This window comes from Rana temporaria, chromosome 7, assembly GCF_905171775.1.
Source record: "Rana temporaria chromosome 7, aRanTem1.1, whole genome shotgun sequence".
In the NCBI taxonomy this organism is placed as follows: domain Eukaryota; kingdom Metazoa; phylum Chordata; class Amphibia; order Anura; family Ranidae; genus Rana; species Rana temporaria.
The window spans coordinates 102,348,648-102,364,917 of NC_053495.1; the positions used below are offsets into that span (position 1 = coordinate 102,348,648).

At 43.8% G+C, this 16,270-nt stretch overlaps 1 protein-coding gene across 1 annotated transcript in view; it reads left to right on the forward strand.

Moving 5' to 3' along the window:
• The window catches only part of LOC120945553 (influenza virus NS1A binding protein), a 113,099-nt gene that overhangs the window by 10,271 nt on the left and 86,558 nt on the right, over positions 1 to 16,270 (forward strand). The window contains exon 2 of the mRNA XM_040359806.1: positions 14,179 to 14,283. The gene's annotated coding sequence lies outside the window, so the exon portion shown is untranslated. The remainder of the gene's footprint in view (positions 1 to 14,178; positions 14,284 to 16,270) is intronic.

The following is a 16,270-nucleotide window of genomic DNA, read 5'->3' on the forward strand; positions in this document are numbered from 1 at the left end:
AGCAATACAAAGATCAGGGTGAAGTGAAAAAGCCGTGCCAGGCCACAAGGGATATAAAGCGACCAGGCTGAAAGAAGTAAAGGGCATAAATTAAAGCTATGCAGATATGTTAAACCGGCAATTAAGGCCGATGTAGCTCAGCACACAACTTACTATGCTCGCAACAAAATGGAGAAAAGTTTGGAGGCGATCCGAAAAAGACGTTACCAGGGTGGCAAAGCAAGCGGTCCAAAGAAAATTTCTCAGGACAATGCACACTGAAAGAATAATAAAGAGATATAGTATGATGTAATGCAGGGTATTGAACACCCCAATTGGGAAACAAACCAGAGGGAAGGAATTAATGGTGGAAAAGATATTGAAGCTATCCATAATCCCAAGCAGCCTGATATGGGGGCAGGGGATACAGGACTTAGACAAAAATGGCTAAGGAGTCAAGTGTATGGGCATTTGGACTACAAAATCAAAGAAAAAGCAGGGGCTAAACGCTCAACATATGATATAAATATCTGATCAAATTAAAAAATCCAGTTGTATTATAATAAAGAAAAAAATTTTGTTTTGCCACATACACAGACGTCTAATAAAGTTGCCCAAAAAATAATTGATCAAGGGATTAAACAGTATCACAATTATAGATATAGTTAAGTTTTTGTGTACTTGAATCAAGGATATGCACGGCAATATCGCCTCCAAGTTCCAGCCAGGTGTTTGCTGGCAGAAAGCTGGCATTTTTTATATCCCCCCGCTCGCTTGGACCTGCGATGTCACTGAGCGAACGCAGACAAGGAGATGCCTATTGCGCATTCACCAGTGTGCCGCGCCGCCATGCCTACAATCCCCAAGACTGTTGGTTGCAGGGAAAGCGGTCACCGTGACATCAGCGCAGCTTAGCCCAGCAAGGCATCAGATGGCATCGCTCGGGGCGTGGTCAGTTGATGAGCGAGCCAATGGCACCACAGCCAGCACAGTCCGGGGGAAAAATGGAGGCAGGGCTGATAGATAGCAGGCAAGTGGTGACAAAGGAAAGCACTTGAAGCGAAGGCATGTGTCAGGCTTCAAGTGTGAGAGGCCCCAATGATGAACCTTAAATAGGGGTGCACAAGAAAAAAGGGGGAATAAGTGGGGCATGAAGTGCCCCCAATCGAGAGCCACAGCAGGACAAGGCACAACACACAATGAAAAAAACAAATATTAAAAGATAAATACAGTAAATCACAGTACTATCAAACAAAAATAGGACCTCCAAAATATATATTGTATAAATAAATAATTGATTTTTTCTAAAGCAGAGGAAAAATACAAATAAACATACAAGAGCAATATAATAAGAAAGAGGCAAGAGGAAGAAAGGGATGAGTAGAGAGAAGAAAAAGAGGTGGCCCATATGTCAACAAAACAAAAACCGTCCTTGCGGAGATGTAAAGGAAGGTGTTTCATTTTTAGAACAAGAAAAATAGTTAAAGGAACACTAAAGTAAATTTTTTTTTTTTGTAAAATAACAAACAGGTTATACTTGCCTCCACTGTGCAGCTCGTTTTGCACAGTGTCCCCGAACCCTGTCTTCTGGGGTCCCTCGGCGGCTGTCTCGGCTCCTCCTCGCAAGAGCTTTCCACCTTCATGCGAGCAAGCTTGCATGGTGGAAAGCTATTGCGAGCGCGCTCCCGTGATGTGGTGGGCATAGCCGCCGACTGTATCACTCGGCCCTGCCCCCGGCGCACCGCGTCATCGGATGTGATTGACAGCGCTGCTATCAATCCGTCCAGCCTAGCCAATCAACGGCCAGGCTGGGAACCGAAGAGTATCACGGGGACGCGCGCAGGACTTTCGAGGGGTGAGGTAAGTAAAACTGGTGTTCGGGGGGAAGGGCGGTACCGTCGGATTAGGATGCATTAAGGTGAAAAAACATTTACCTTTACAACCCCTTTAAGGTTAATAACAGTAAAGATAGAGGGATGAAACAGAGTAAATACTAGTGTTAAGACCCCATTCACACCTCCGCGTCAAAACGCCGGACGCTCGTGCCGCTGGAGGGGAGAATTCCCATTGCTGTCTATGAGATGGTTCACATCTCATAGACGCCGTACGCCTGTTGCCTGAAAAAAAGTCCCGGACCCTTTTTTTCAGGCGGCATTGGTGTTCGGCCATACAAAGCAATGGGAAGGCTTTGTTAAAAGTTACACACTCGCGGCAAAATACGCCGCGTACGCGGCGTATCTTGTCGCGGAGGTGTGAATGCAGCCGAAGTGGATAAGGGATAAAAATTGTTTATCTTTATTATTTTATAATCACAGGAAAGTGATAAACATATTCTCCATAGAGTCTATAGAACTTCCTAATTGCTGTATGCAATTGGATTGAAATCTGAGCCAGCCTGTGCTGGATGTGGTAATACAGGTACGCTAATGCCCCATACAGACGGTCGTTTTTTGTGATGAAAAAAAAATGACGTTTGAAGTGATGAAAAAAAACGACATTTTTGAAACTTCATTTTCAAAAACGACGGAGCATACACACCATCATTTTGAAAAATGATGAACAAAGTGACGGCACTCTAAAGGGGAAGTTCTATTCGCCTTGAGGCTGCTTTTAGCTGGTTACTTGTTAGTAAAAGATGATTCGTGCTTTTTTGTCTGTTAAAGCGTGATGAATGTGCTTACTCCATTATGAATGGTAGTTTTACCTCCCGTCTCAAAACTTGCTTCTGGGCATGTGCGGGTTTAAAAACGTCGTTTTCCCCACACACTATCATTTTCATTGACACAAAAAATGACATTTTGAAAAACGACACAAAAAATTCGAGCATGTTCGAATTTTTTTTTGGTCGTTTTTCTGAAGACATAAAACGACATTTTCCCCACACACTATCATTTTAAATGACGTTTTCAAAAACGTCATTTTTTTTCATCACAAAAAACGATCGTCTGTATGCGGCATTAGGCTTCATTTCCACTGGCGTTTTTACAGCCACTGTTGTTGGCCTTTTTTACAGCTTAAAAACGCCTGTCCATGTTTATTTTTGTGAGCTGGAGCTTTAAAAATGCCGCGGTAGCGTTTTTGAGCGTTTTCGCGTGGTTTTTAGAGTTTTTTAACGTCTGGCGTTTTTACAGCTCTACTCTGGAGCTTCAGAACGCCCTGGTCCTGCGTTTTTTTTACAGCTCAAAAACGCCTATGCCATTTGCAGCTTAAAAATGCCTATGTGGGCATGATGCCATAGAATAACATGGACAGGCATTTTTAACTTGTAAAAAACGCTCAGAAAAGTGGCTGTAAAAACGTCAGTGGAAATTAAGCCTAATACATCTTTTGTGGCGGTGTCCGAAACTTCAAAGATACCAGGTGGGAGGTGATTGGTACCCTAAACAGGCTATTGGATACTAATATTCCGGTTGAACCACTCCTATGTCTATTGGGATACGTCTATTTATACCTCCTCTATTGGTAACACTATAAGATGCGTGCTTTTTGTTGCCTGTAGACAGATTGCGCTTAACCACTTAAGGACCGCCTAACGCCGATATACGTCGGCAGAATGGCGCGGCTGGGCACAATCACGTACCTGTACGTGATTGTTAAAAGCCCAGCCTTGGGGCGCGCGCCCATGACCTGGTCCGAAGCTCCGCAGGACCCGCGGACCCGATCGCCACCGGAGTCCTGCGATCGGTCCCCGGAGCTGAAGAACGGGGAGAGGTGTGTGTGTGTGTGTGTGTGTGTGTGTGTGTGTGTGTGTGTGTAAACACACCTTCCCTCTTCTTCGTTGTGGTGCTGTCATTGATCGTCTGTTCCCTGATGTAGGGAAAGGCGATCAATGACATCACACGTCCAGCCCTACAGTTAGAAACACATATGAGGTCACACTTAACCCCTTCAGCGCCCCTAGTGGTTAAATTGGGGTTCCAACCACAATTAGCATTTTTTAAATGTATGTGCTTTCATCATGTGTTTTTACAATTATAAATCTGGTCACTTACTATTTTACAATCCGCCGCCGCTCCGCATAGTTATTCAAAAAAGATAGTTTATAAAACTATGTCCACACCGTTGTCATTTTGCTTGTGGGCATTGTGAAGCCCCCAAGCACTTACCGTATTTAACGCGCTCCCGCGTATACCGCGCACCCCTAAAGTTGCCCCCGAAATTCCTGTAAAAAAAATGTTATATGATTTTATTACTTACAGTTTTGGTGTCTTCCCAGCGTCCATCGTCCGGTCCGGCGTCCGTCTGCGGCCTCGATGGTGTCCTCCCGGCTTCTCCAGCGCGCGCCTCAAGTCGAGTCCCCGCTTCCCGCGCTCAGTTCGAACGCCTCCGCCGACATATACCGAGTGCAGTACACTCGGGTACATTCGGCAAGTCTCGGCTTCGCTCGCGCTCACGCTCTGTGATGTTTATGCGTGAGCACGAGCAAAGCCGATTTCAAACTGAGCGCGGCTATCGGCGTATATAGCGCACCCACGATTTTTCCCTTATTTTAAGGGGAAAATAGTGCGCGATATACGCCGATAAATACGGTACTTCCTGGAAGTCTTGGATGAGGAGTGATAATTGGGTAGCGCACTGCATCCTGGGAAATGACACACATTTCCCAGGAGCATTAGAGGGAGATGATGTCCGAATCCTAGGTGATTCCAAAGGCAGATTTCCAGATGGGTAAAACATTTTTTTTTGTATTCTTTTTTAGGTCTAATGAGCACAATAATGAAAAAAAAAATTTGGGGATGGAAACTCCACTTTAACTCCCAAACTGCAATTGTCATTTTCACAGTAAACAATGCATTTTTATAAAAAAAATTTGCTGTGAAAATGACAATGGTCCCAAAAATGTGTCAAAATTGTCCGATGTGTCCGCCATAATGTCGCAGTCATGAAAAAAATTGCTGATCGCTGCCATTAGTAGTAAAATAATTAATAAAAATGCTATAAAACTATCCCCTATTTTGTAAACGCTATACATTTTTTTTTTTTTTTTTTTTTTTTTTTACCAAAAATAGGTAGAAGAATACGTATCGGCCTAAACTTTTTTATATATGTTTTTGGGGGATATTTATTATAGCAAAAAGTAAAAGATATTGCATTTGTATTAAAATTGTCGCTCTATTTTTGTTTATAGTGCAAAAAATAAAAACCGCAGAGGTGATCAAATACCACCAAACGAAAGCTCTATTTGTGGGGGAAAAAAGGACGCCAATTTTGTTTGGGAGCCACGTCGCACGACCGTGCAATTGTCAGTTAAAGCGACGCAGTGCCGAATCGCAAAAAGTGGCCTGGTCCTTTACCTGCATTTTGGTCTGGGTCTTAAGTGGTCCTCTCCCTACCCACCGATGGTGTTTGAATGGATTTTAGATCTCAATAGGATCATTCTTTTTGAAAAACCTACATACTCCCTAAGGAATTCCACGAGTAAGTTGTTTGTATATAAAAATAAAGGCTCTGATTTAAACCCCCCCCCAAAAAAGCATATATTCATTGAGGCCAGTGTAACAAATGACCTTTAATTTATGGATCCATTTTGTCTCAAGCTGTAAAAGTATACAATCAATTCCTCCGCCTCTTGCATATGCCGGTACATGCTCGAGAGCTGTGAATTTGATCATATTTGCCTCAAATTACTCCAATTGTTTGACACGAGACTGCTGGAGAGAACGAGTATGGCCATTTAAAAAAAAAAACTACATATGTTGCATTTATTAGAGGAAAAGATGCCTGTTTGTGAGGCATGTTCACCACTCCCAGGGCTAAAATGGCTACGAACCAGTGTATCGCCGAGGGAGGGGGCATGCCCATAGGTAATGTCAGGTAGTTGTTTTATGTATTTTTAAGCAGAACCGTCCGCCAACAATAGAGGCCAAAATTGGGTCAAGAGTACTGTGTAATAATCAGGACAGGTTGTAACGTAGTTTGAGTTTTTGTGGCAAAGGTTATTTCCTTTCTGTCACATTGAGAAGCCTTATTATAGGCTCTTTTCAATAGTCTATGACACAGGTGTCAAACATAAGGCCCTCGGGCCGAATCCGGCCCTCCAGGCCATTTCATATGGCCCTCCTCTAGTACTCTTCCTTACTTTTTGCTTTCAAGGAATGCATCCAGCTTCTTCGCAGCATAAGGAAAGGGGGGTGCACTGTAATGAAAGGGAGAGTGGGGGACTCAACTTCTGATGGTGGGGTTGCTCTTGACATCTAATGTAAGGCCCCTTGCACACTGTGGCGTTTTTCATGCGGTACAGCGCTAAAAATAGCGCTGCTATACCGCATGAAAAATCATGCCCTGCAGTGTTCAATGTGAAAGCCCGAAGGCTTTCACATTGAAGCGGTGCGCTAGCAGGAGCGCACCAAAAGTCCTGCTAGCCGCATCTTTACCGCGGTATAGGAGCCGTGTGTTCACCGCTCCTATACCGCGCCCGAATATCGCTGTAAATACAACGGTATAGCCGCGCTACAAATAGCGTGGCTATACCATCACCGCGGCTCCACGCTGCAATGTGAAAGCAGCCTAAGGAGAGGGGATGCGCTGGACATCTAATCTTGCAGATAAAACCGGCCCTTTTGAGTGCAATCATAATGCTGATGCGGCCCACGATGAAATTAAGTTCGACACCCCTGGTCTGACTAGCCCCTTTCCTTTAATCTGGCGCATAGGCCTTTTGCTGCTTTTTCATAGTCATCGTTTCAAGCACAATTTCTTTTCAATCCAACATACTGACTGTATGGAATACTCTTTTATGAGTGATTGGGGATGTCCACTGAATGCATGAAGAATGGTGTTCCCAAATGAGGGTTTACAATACAAGGAAGAGTAGAGAAAACCATCTTTATCAATAGCTATATTAACCACTTCCATACAGGGCACTTATACACCTTCCCGCCCAGACCAATTTTTAGCTTTCAGCACTGTTGCACTTTGAATGACAATTGCGCGGTCATGCTACACTGTACCCCAACTAAATTTTTATCATTTTGTACCCACAAATAGAGCTTTCTTTTGCTGGTATTTGATCACCTCTGGAATATTTATTTTCTGCAAAAAAAATGACCGAAAATTTTGAAAAAAATCGTTTTTTTTGTTTCTGTTATAAAACATTGTAAGTACGTTTTCTCTTTCACAGATGGTACTGCACTGACGGGCAGTGATAAGGAGGCACTGGGCACCGATGAGGTGGCATTGATGGGCACTGATAGGCGGCATGGATAGCTATGATTAAGCATTGACACTCAATGCGAAACGCGTCAGCTGTTTATCCCACTGTGTGCTGATACCTGTAGTGTATTTTTTCCTGTACCCAATAAAGGGCACGTCTTTTAAGTTACTGGAGTGCGGCTGTCCATATCCTTGTCGTTTTTTGCGGCACTATTGTATGTGTTGTACTAATGGATGCCAATCAGTGCCAAACAATGCCTGCCAATCGGTGATCGTGATCAGCCGTGATTGGACACGGCTGATCACGTGGTAAAGAGTCTCTGTGAGAGACTCTTTACCTTGATCGGTGTTGTGGGGTGTCAGACTGACACCCTGCAACAACGATCGCCGCGATGCGCGCCCCGGCTCAGAATCCTGAGGACGTCATATGACGTCCAGTCAGGATTCTACAACCACTTTGCCGACGTCAATATGTCATTGGTGGGCGGCAAGTGGTTAAGGTTCAAAAAATTGATGCAATTATGTCAGGTCGGCCTTGGTGCCAGACCAAAGAAGTAGGACATCATTGATGTACCTGTACCACAAAATTACGTGGGACAGGTACATCAATATGTCCTCACGTGAAAACAGTTATTTTTCCCACTCCCGGGTACACAGGCTGAAAGTCAAGACAGCGGGCAGTTTAAAAAAAAAAAAAAAAAAATGGCCAACATACAGCCCACGTGTATGTTGGTCTGTCCGACAGAAGCTGGCTGTTTGGCCATCTTCAGACGTGCATGTTGGAAAACCAGCAGCCAGCCGACTCCCGATCGGCGCTCCTAGCCAATGGCAGAGCGTGCTGATCAGAGTGTTCTGGCGGGGGGGCTGTTCCTGTCGGAACGTAACAGCACGCTATGGGAGATTGTAGGGACTAACCTTGCATGGTTAGTACAGCGGTTCAGACCCCCATAGGGTTGAATGAAAAAAATTTTTTTTTAAAATGGTGTGTACCTGGCTTTAGAGTTTTCGTGGGGGGGAAAAAGTGTCTCCGCTGAAGCTTTATCATCAATCCTATCTTTGTTTCCACAACAATTTTTAACGTTTTCAAAATCCAGAGTTGCCACAGGACTAGAAAGTGAGGTGAAATCTTCTGAACATGGGGGTACAGACAGCAAAACAAACCTTACGGGGAAATAATAACTCTTCCCTATGCTATCCAAAAAAGTAGAAATTATTATTTTTTTGGCTGGAGTTGCACTTAAATTTTGTTTACCTGTTCCAACTTGTATACAAATTCAACTTGAGAACAAAGCTCCAGAACCGATCTTGTTCTGTAACCTGCCTGTTTAATCTTTCTCATGTATATAAAGAAATCTTTAGTTGTCAAGTGCTTTGTGTTGAATTTGACCTTCACACCACTGTAAACAGTCTTTGTTAAACTATAAAGCTATTCATGATGAAATAATGTTGATTCAGAACAGCTTTATACCTGAAAACCAGGCCCAGGCTTAATAGATAGTTTTAAGTGCATACAAAGATTTAATCGTTACTAGCACAAACTAGTTAAGCCCTGTCTCTTAACTATTATGCTGAAGAAAGGAAGAGTGTAATCAAACTATTCTCCTTTTAACCACTTAAGGCCTGGAAGATTTCCCCCTTAATGACAGGACATTTTTTTTGCGATTAGGCTCTGCGTCACTTTAACGGACAATTATGCGGTCGTGCGATGCTGTACCTAAACAAAATTGTCATTTTTTTTCCCCCACAAATGTCATGGTCTGGGGCTGCATAAGTGCTGCTGGTGTTCTATCTATATGTGCCCTCTGTTGAAAAGTGCCCACGCAGGACGAAGCCATACTCCAGCTGATTTTCAGATCAGCTGGAGTGATGTGACCATGGCGCATGCGCACATCAGAGAGGGAATTTCACAGACACAATTGAAAGCTATTCACAGGGCGGACAGGGGGACACCGTGGTTGTTACATTATGCCTTGCTGTTGCAGGGCAGCTTGTGGATGTGTTGAGGGGTGGATTTTTGTCTGTTGCCACCTGTAGACACAGGAAACAGGCGCTGATCAAGACACTAAAGCCGCTGTGCAACACTGACAAAAGGTGACCTTGAACAGACTGAAACCCTGCCCCACAGCAAGGCACAATATGAGAACTAGTTTCCCTCCACTCTGTGAATAGCTTTTAATAGTGTCCGTGAGTGCGGCTCCACCCTGCACATGCGCAGACACTTTTTGATGGAGGGCACATATTGATGGAACAGCAGCACTGGGGGGCTATAGTTCATTGAGGGAACCATGAATGCCAACATGTACTGTGACATACTGAAGGAGAGCATGATCCCCTCCCTTCGTAGACCGACCTGCAGGGTAGTATTCCAACAGAACGACCCCAAACACCTCCAAGATGACCACTGCCTTGTTAATGAAGCTGAGGGTAAAGGTGATGGACTGGCCAAGCATGTCTCCAAACCTAAACCCTATTGAGTATCTGTGGGGCATCCTCAAACGGAAGGTGGAGGAGCGCAAGGTCTATAACATCCACCAGCTCCGTGATGTTGCCATGGAGGAGTGGAAGAGGAATTCAGTGGCAACCTGTGAAGCTCTGGTGAGCTCCATGCCCAAGAGGGTTGGGGCAATTCTGGAAAATAATGGTGGCCACGCAAAATATTGACACTTTGGGCCCAATTTGGACATTTTCACTTAGGAGTGTACTCCCTGAGGTTTAGACATTAATCGCTGTTGAGTTATTTTGAGGAGAGAGCAAATTTCCACTGTTATACAAGCTGTACAATTAACTACGTTTCTGAGATACTGTGTGTGTGTGTGTGATTATATATATATTACATAAATTTCAGTTAGCATGTTAAATTTTATATAACTGCTTGCCGACCAGCCGCCATCATTATCCTGCGGCAGGTCGGCACGATTCCGCGAATGGTCGTATCTGTACGTCTGCTCCTTTTAAGTGGGATAGTCGCTGCATTGCGGGGGGTGCCAATGCGCGTGGCCAGCGTTCACGAGAGCCAGAACAGGGGGTGCGTGTGTGTGTGTGCGTGTGTGTGTGTGTGTGTGTGTGCGTGTGTGTGTGTGTATATATATAACACACAAATCCCTGCTCTGTGAGGAGAGTCTGATCGTGATTTCCTACTAGCTACGAACAATGATCTGTCATCTCCTCTACCTAGTCCCATCCCCCTACAGTTAGAACTCACACTAGTGAACACAGTTGACCCCTGATCACCCCCTAGTGTTAACCCCTTTCCTGCCAGTGACCTTTACACAGTAATCAGTGTATTTTTTTATAGCACCGGACCCCTGCTGTGAGCCGCTCTGCAAAGCAGTGTGAACTCAGCCTGAAGATTGCATGGGCCTCTATGAATTCTGATCTTTATTTCTTTCCATAGATTTTCTATTGTATTCAAGTCAGGTGATTGGCTGGGCCATTCTAGCAGCTTTATTTTCTTTCTTTGAAACCAATTGAAAGTTTCCTTGGCTTTGTGTTTGGGATCATTGTCTTGCTAAAATGTCCACCCTCGTTTCATCTTCTTCATCTTGGTACATTTTTTTTTTTTTTATTTCTTCTTCCTTCAATTAAACTAAGTTTACCAGTACCGTATGCTAAAAAACGGACCCACACCATGATGTTCCCACCTCCAAACTTCCCTGTTGGTATGAGGGTGTTTTTAGGGTCACGTGCAGTGCTATTTGACCTCTCAAACATGGTGTGTATTATGGCATTCAAAAAAGTTTAATTTTGATCTCATCTGACCAGACTATATTCTTCCACTATTTCACAGGCTTTTGTAAATGTTGTGCAGCAAACTTTTTAAGGCTGAATTCACACCTATGCATTTTGCATATTTACACTACAGAACGTGTTCCATAGGAAACCATGTTAAATGGACTGTAGTGCAAATCTGCAAAAAGCACTAAAACTGCATAGGTGTGAATCGGGCCTTAATTAGCTTCAACACGCTTTTTCTTCAGCAATGGAGTCTTGCGTGGTGAGCGTGCATATAGGCCATGGCAGTTGATTGCGTTACTTGTTTACTTTGTAACAACAATAGAACTTAGGATTTCCAGGTCTTTCTGAAGCTCTCCACGAGTGTTCCTTGGCTCTTTTTTTACTACTCTGTCAGAAATGTTGTGAAGAGCACCTGGTCATGGCTGGTTTATATTGAAATGTTCTTTCCACTTCCAGATTATGGCCCCATCAGTGCTCACTGGAACATTCGGAAGTTTAGAAATCCTTCAGTAACCAATGCCATCAGTATGTTTTTCAACAATAAGGTTGCAAAGGTCTTGAGAGCGCTCTTTGCTTTTACCCATCATGAAATGTTTCTTGTGTGACACCTTGGTAATGAAAGACCTTTTTATAGGCCATCAGTTAAAACTTGCACTGACACGGATTGCTTTCTAATTACTGATAGCTTTTAGCTTGTCTTGGATTTCCATGCCTTTTTGCACCTCCCTTTCTTCATGTGTGCAATACTTTTTTCCCTGTGTCATTGCACTTTGTTACAAATAACTTGATTTCTGAACTTATTTGTCAAAATAAAAAAAAATTAAGTAAACTTAACAATAACATATTTTTAATTTTTTTAAAGCGGGGGTTCACCCTTAGAGGGCACTTTTCCCCCTTAGATTCCTGCTCGTTTTTACTAGGGGAATCGGCTATTTATTTTAAAATATGTGCAGTACTTACCCGTTTACGAGATGCATCCTCTCCGTCGCTTCCGGGTATGGGCTGCGGGAATGGGCGTTCCTTCTTGATTGACAGGCTTCCGAGAGGCTTCCGACGGTCGCATCCATCGCGTCACGATTTTCCGAAAGAAGCCGAACGTCGGTGCGCAGGCGCAGTATAGAGCCGCACCGACGTTCGGCTTCTTTCGGCTACGAGTGACGCGATGGATGCGACCGTCAGAAGCCTCTCGGAAGGCTGTCAATCAAGAAGGAACGCCCGCTCCCGAAGACCCATACCCGGAAGCGACGGAAGAAGATGCAGCTCGAAAACGGGTAAGTACTGCTCATATTTTAATACAAATAGCCGATTCCCCTAGACCGAACGAGCAGGAAGCTAAGGGGAGAAATTTTTTTTTTTTACAAATGGGTGAACTCCCGCTTTAAGTACCCCTGTCCCCGTGTGCTCACATACGTAAGTTCGCCCACGTATGAAAACGGTGTTAAAACTACACATGTGAGGTGTCGCCGCGAACGTTGGAGCGAGCGCAATAATTCTAGCCCTAGACCTCCTCTGTAACTCAAAACGTGTAACCAGTAAACAAAATTAAAATCTCGCCTATGGGGATTTCTAAGTACCAAAGTTTGGCGCCATTCCACGATCATGTGCAATTTTGAAGCGTGACATGTTGGGTATCTATTTACTTGGCGTAACTTCATCTTTCACATTATGTAAAAAATTGGGCTAACTTTCCTGTTTTTTTTTTTTTACGTTTGAAACTGTTCCCCCCCCCCCCCCAAAAAAAAATGTTTGAAAAATTGCTGCACAAATACCGTTACCGTGCGAGATAAAAAGTTGCAATGACCGCCATTGTATTCTCTAGGGTCTCTGCTAAAAAAAACATATATAGTGTTTGGGGGTTCTATGTAGTTTTCTAGCAAAAAAAAATGATGTTACATGTAGGAGCGAAGTGTCAGAATTGGTCCGTGCCTGAAGTGGTTAGAAATACGTAATATATAATTATATTATATTAAAAATATTGAGAGAGCAATGTTTTTCTCTCAAGTTTTTAATATCTGATGTGAAATAGTTTGCTGTAAAGATGCCTGCAAGCTGCAAGAAATATCTGTCTGTGCATGGCCAGTTTTAAAGGCCAGGTTCTCCTTTTTGGGAAAAATAATACACTGTTTTTTGCAGCTCAACTGTTCCTAATCGTTAGTTTACTAGCAGCAGTGTACATGAAACCTAAATGAGCTACAAGTGTGTTTGATCAGCACTCTTTGGGTTCATTGAGAATTACAAGCTGTCTGCTGCAGTGGTAGATCAGAGTTCTCTTATTTGCATATGTCTGTGAATTAGAGCAGAGGTCCACCCTAAAATAAAAAATTGCATTAACACTCTCCAAAAAAATTGAAAAAAAAATAAAAAAACATTTGATTTTTTTTTTACTTACCAGAAACGCCAGTCTTCCTAATCTTCCACTTCATATACCGCGGAGCTATTCTTTTTTTTCCTCTCTCGTGTGGTGTTCTGGGTAATGGGGCTTGCTGTCTTCTGGGACCTGTGTGTGTCTCTCAGACAGCCGGCCATTCACAAAGTGCCGTGCGACTCACGCATGCGCAGTAGGAAACGGACAGTGACGCCGCAAGGCGCCACTGCCTGTTTCCCTTAGTTAGGATTAGAGGTCGACCGATATGGGTTTTTCTCTGGCCGATTCCTGCCGATTATATGATGCCGATATTTTAAGCCGTTTTTTTTTTTTTTTTTTTTTTTTTTTTGCCACTGGCAGGTTTCACACTGAGCTGATTTGTCAGTTTCGGTTACACTATATGTAACTAAATGCAGAGAACCGCTGTCAGAATTCAGCATGATGTCGGGGGTGGGCAGGGCCCTGCAGCTAACACCAGATAATGATTGGGCTGCTTAAGAAAGTGGGCAGGGCAGGTCCTGCCCACCCCCCGACATCACGCTGAATTCTGACAGCTCCTCTCTGCATTGAGTTTTACACACTGAGCACAGAGCCGCTCAGTGTGTGAAACTGTCAGTGGAGTGTGGGGAAGTGAGGTAATCAGCCGAATTTGCACAAAAATTGGCCAATGACGATTTCTTAAAGGCTGGCGGTGTCGGCACACGTTACGATTGACGGATCAGCCCCGGGGGGCTGACATCACAGGCTCCCTGGACCGGCAAGTGTCCTTATTAAAAGTCAGCAGCTACAGTGTTTGTAGCTACTGACTTTAAAAAAAAAAATACCTAGTAAGAAATTGCCAGTATAAAATGTTTCTGATGACCAATGAGCGTTTTATATTATTCATTGTTAAACTGAGATTCTGCAAATCTCCATCGAAGTTTTATGATGTATCATTTTATTTGCAGGCAAACACGAGTAGTCTGTAAAGGGATTGGCTTAGTTTGACTGGCAAATTGACTATTAAGCAAGTAAGCTTTAAACGTACGAACCACCTCTGTGCTAGAGAATTGGTAAGTGCTTTTTTTTTCTATCCTCTGTTATTTAAAAAAAAAACATGTTATACTTCTCTGCGCAGGGGTTTTACACAACGCAGCCCTGATCCTCCTCCTCTTCTCGGGGTCCCTCACTGGTGCTACTGGCTCCTTACCTCTGCTGAGTGCCCCCACAGCCCCCCCCCCCCCCGGTGCCCGAGTGACGGTATCGTTACAGGAATGATCCGTCCTAATTCCTGGCCACTCCCTCACGAGCGCTCCTGACCAATGGAATGCTTCCTCTGCTTCTATAACTGTAAACACAGTAACTGTCTCTCTCCTCGTGGCGTTTTTTTGGTCCAACGCCGAGGAGAGAAGACATCTCACAGTAAGATGCACCAACAGTACACTGGCACTAGTACACGTAGGCACACTTTTCACCCCTTGTACCCCCAGTCAGTGTCACCGTTTGCTGTGTTTAATTTACTGATCACAGCATTTGGTGTCATTTGTGACTGTAAAAAGTGTTAGGGCAGTTAGTGGTAGGCCCCTTTAGGTGTAGGGTACCCCCTAATAAAGGTTTACCCCTTGATCATCCCCCAGGTAACCCTTTCACCCCCTGTCACCAGTGTCACTAAGCAATCTTTTTCCTGATCGCCCTATTGGTGTCGCGGGTGACACTAGTGTCATGGAAATATTTATACCACAAAGCAAATAAAACCTTTCTGTCTATATAAAAATTAAAACAAAGAACAGCGGTGCGAAAAAGAGAAAAGGATTATGTTTATTGATACAGAGAGGAAACTTGTATTACTCCAATATTCGTGACTATTAACATAACAGATACCACCTATAAAACCAGTTGTAGGAAAGGAAAAATGACAGAGATGAAGAAAAGTAATGATTAGAAATTACCAAATGTCCCTAGGTGATGTTACAGGTATAATGTTGCCAGATTACAAGGATAACTAAGGCCCAACTCAGATATGGGTACAATGGACATCCACAGACTCCTAATATACTCTTAGGCAAAATTAGATGGAGGGAGAGAGAAGAGAGGGAGAGAGATAAAATTGAACCAGTCCAGTAAAACATATACATTCATCTTTGCACTGGTTCCCCTGGTATAAATATGAAATTCAAACCTTCCACCACACTAGTTAGCCTGTTAGCTATTTAGGTTCATGTCAGGTTTTTATAGTGCCAGGTACCCCCATATACTACCTAATAATAAAGGTTTTAACCCCCTGATTGCCCCCTAGTTAATCCTTTCACCAGTGATCAACCGTATAAGTGTTACGGGTGACGCTGGTTGGTTATTTTGTTTTATAGCGTGAGGGCACCCGCCATTTATTACCCAATAAAGGTTTAACCCCCTGATCGCCCGGCGGGTGATATCAGTTAGTTTTTAGGGTCTGCGTCGCCCCAGGCAGCGTCAGATTAGTGGCAGTAGCGCTAACTCCCACGCATGCGGCATACACCTCCCTGAGTGGTATAGTATCTGAACAGATGAAGATCTGATCAGATCTATACTAGCATCCCCAGCAGTTTAGGGTTCCCAAAAACGCATTGTAAGCGTTATTGCCCCTCCGCCCAGCCCACCTAAGTGCAGTATTGATCGATCACTGCCGCTTACAAAACACATAACTGCAGCAATTGCAGAGTCACGTTTTTATTGGTAGTGTTTGACTCCGTTGCTGACAGCCTAGGTGCTTTTTTTTTGTTGTTTACCTGTGACTCTCACTAGTTGTACCAGTAAATTTAGAGCCCAAAATGGCAAATCGAAGGTACACTAGTGAAGAGGCCTACATGTTTCTGAGCATGACAGATAGTGAGGAGTTAGTCACTCATCTGTCAGTTGGGCTCAGGATACGATCCTGTAGGCGACGAAGGCTCCATGACAGATAGCACTGACGATGAAGTTGAGGTCCCTGCCAAGGTCAGGCGTACCCGACACCATTCTTCTGCTGTCGTTGAGGTGCAAGAACCGCAGGGCAGCAGAAAAGTACTATTGCGGCTCATCCTT